This window comes from Osmia lignaria, unplaced genomic scaffold (genome assembly GCF_051020975.1).
Source record: "Osmia lignaria lignaria isolate PbOS001 unplaced genomic scaffold, iyOsmLign1 scaffold0094, whole genome shotgun sequence".
Classification (NCBI taxonomy): domain Eukaryota; kingdom Metazoa; phylum Arthropoda; class Insecta; order Hymenoptera; family Megachilidae; genus Osmia; species Osmia lignaria.
The window spans coordinates 47,501-50,000 of record NW_027478235.1 but is presented as its reverse complement, the minus strand read 5'-3'; the positions used below and the strand labels follow the sequence as shown (position 1 = coordinate 50,000).

At 44.2% G+C, this 2,500-nt stretch overlaps 1 non-coding gene across 1 annotated transcript; it reads right to left on the bottom strand.

Annotated features, from left to right (window-relative positions):
* Positions 1 to 1,248: 1,248 nt before the first annotated feature.
* Positions 1,249 to 1,403, bottom strand: LOC143307896 (5.8S ribosomal RNA). Its single transcript, XR_013064939.1, has one exon. It is a non-coding gene; the product is annotated as a 5.8S ribosomal RNA (ribosomal RNA).
* Between the last annotated feature and the right edge of the window lie 1,097 nt (positions 1,404 to 2,500).

Sequence of the window (2,500 nt, the reverse complement as noted above, 5' to 3'; positions counted from 1 at the left end):
TTCATTTAACAATTTTAACCAACACGCGATGTACTCCACACACCTCTTAGATTTAACAACTGCTTTTCTCTTCTTCTCCCCTTAGCGCAAGGGTAAACCCCATTTGTCTCTTCTTTGGAACGCAACAAAACTTTCGAGGACTGGACGACCGAGCGATGGTCGCGCGGTCTTCGCTTATCTTTAACAAACGAAGTAGTCCGTATGTATTCTAAATGTTGAAGCCTCCTAGAGCTTTAAGCCATGCGAGACATTGAAATGCTGTTTTAACGGGAGCATGCATAATTGCTGCAAACATACTTTTATCACAAGTTCTAGCCACGCCACGGAGGCTTCGAAGTTCCTTCACCATTCGCTTTCCTCTCTTTTGTTACACAGTTTCAGACTACGATCAGGGGTACCGAAACGCTGTATTGATTGTAAACAACCATTTTTATCTTGGAGCGGAGCGTTCCTTTACTCGTTAGATTTGTCTTGTCGCGTGTGTATTCGCTTTTTCGACGCTTTTTAACCATTTAACTTGTTTAGCGAAGCTAAACGCACAGACAGACAAAAAAAAAGGAACAGCATCGCGCGTCAAACAGCGACGACCCATCTGAAGCGATCTTTCATTTATACACCGTTTGTAAACAGAGAGATGTATAAAGCGCGGGGAATCATTCGAAACCCTGGGGCTATTCGAGCTTGCATTTCAGCAAATTATCATCTCAAACATTTCACTCGTTTGCTTTTTCTAAATTTATAGGAGAGCTTCTTTCGTTTATTTTTGACACACCTTTCGTAAATATCGTTTCTGGCAACGTCGGGAGCGTGGATTTCTACAAGTGAACAATCGCGCCGATCCGATAACTTCCAGCAGGATGGAGAATCTTTATAGATTATCTTCCGAGAACTCGGTGCTTTCACGGGCGGTCGTTTATAAATTTTAACGAACGACTCGCGCGCCGTGACGCACTTGCGCTAGTTCGAAGAGATATTTCGAAATTTGTTTCTCTCCTTTAACGGCCTGCATTTAGTGTATCGGTTGCGATTTTCGTCACATCGTTTCCACGACAAACGCCGACGAACTGCCCAACTATCGCTCGTACGTTGCGACTCTTTCTTTGTTTATCGTTCATTCATTCTTTCAATTTCGTTCGATAATCCCGCTCCGAAACGTTCTACTTTCGTTGAACGACGGCGAGATGTTTAGAAAGAAATGAATTACTCTTTTTTCGAGAAGCAAACGCAAGCAGTCTTTTGTTAAGAAAACGACCCTCAGCCAGGCGTGGTCCAGGAATTGTATCCGTGGACCGCAATGTGCGTTCGAAATGTCGATGTTCATGTGTCCTGCAGTTCACACGTTGACGCGCAATTAGCTGCGTTCTTCATCGACCCACGAGCCAAGTGATCCACCGTTCAGGGTAATCGTAAAATTTTGTATTTCAAACTCTTTAGATCTTTAGAGTGTTATTTTCATTATTAACACGCATCACATTCGATACCCACATCACTCTCCCACCCGGCGCGTGCGGGAGAGCGAATTCGGGCGTCGCCAACGTATTTGTTTGTTTGTTCGATCGTTGACGACACGATCGCGTCCAAGGACGGAAACCGTCGGAGAAACGCCCAGTGGCACGCTCCTCTCGACGGTCGGGCGTAAAGTACATTTAAAAACCTTGAAAAGTACGAACGCACACAAGGAATGCGAGCGCGCGTCCTGTCGCTGAATCGTGGGTTGCGAGATTCGAACAGACACACGGCCGGCGACGATCGGTCTAACTAATGGACACATAGTTTTTCAAAGACTCGCTATCGTCGCTTCTCAGCCGGTCCGTAAACAACACACATCGATCAGGCGGACGCACGAATCTTACCACGGTGCGTGTTTCGTAGATTCCAGGTTACCCGCAAGTACCTCTCTCTCCCTCTCGAAAGAGGAATCTCGATCCGTCCTTTTTGGACAATGGAGAAATCTTTTTATCGCAACACGGATGGCAAAGAAACAACCAAAGCGTAGGAGCGTGGGGACGAGAGCGACGAAAAGAACGTCGCGAAAACAAAGTTTCGACGGTTGCTCGTTCTAATACATCGTAGTTTCAACTCTCTCAGTTTTAACCACTCCTAGACGCTTCGTAAACTTTTAACAATTCTTCGCCTCCGCGAGTTTCATTTCGAATAGAGCGAACGCAACACGGACCAAAAAAACTCCGGTGATGCCAGATCATTTAGCAAAGATCAGACGGCGGGTCATCTGTATTCCTTTTCTCTCTTTTTTATATCTTTCCATTTAACTAGGGTGTCGCAACGACGGGTACATTTATATATTTATATATATATTGTATTTCAATTTTAATGATCCTTCACTTTCGGTTTGTAATAATATGATCCTTCTTTCATTTCGATCCTTCATATTGTAGGTTAACCAACAGAAGTTTGTTTTTTTACGACTTGTATTTTTGTGGTTTGTTTGTTTGTTTCTTACGACTTGTTTGTACCCGATCAAGTAGACGACGACCCATAA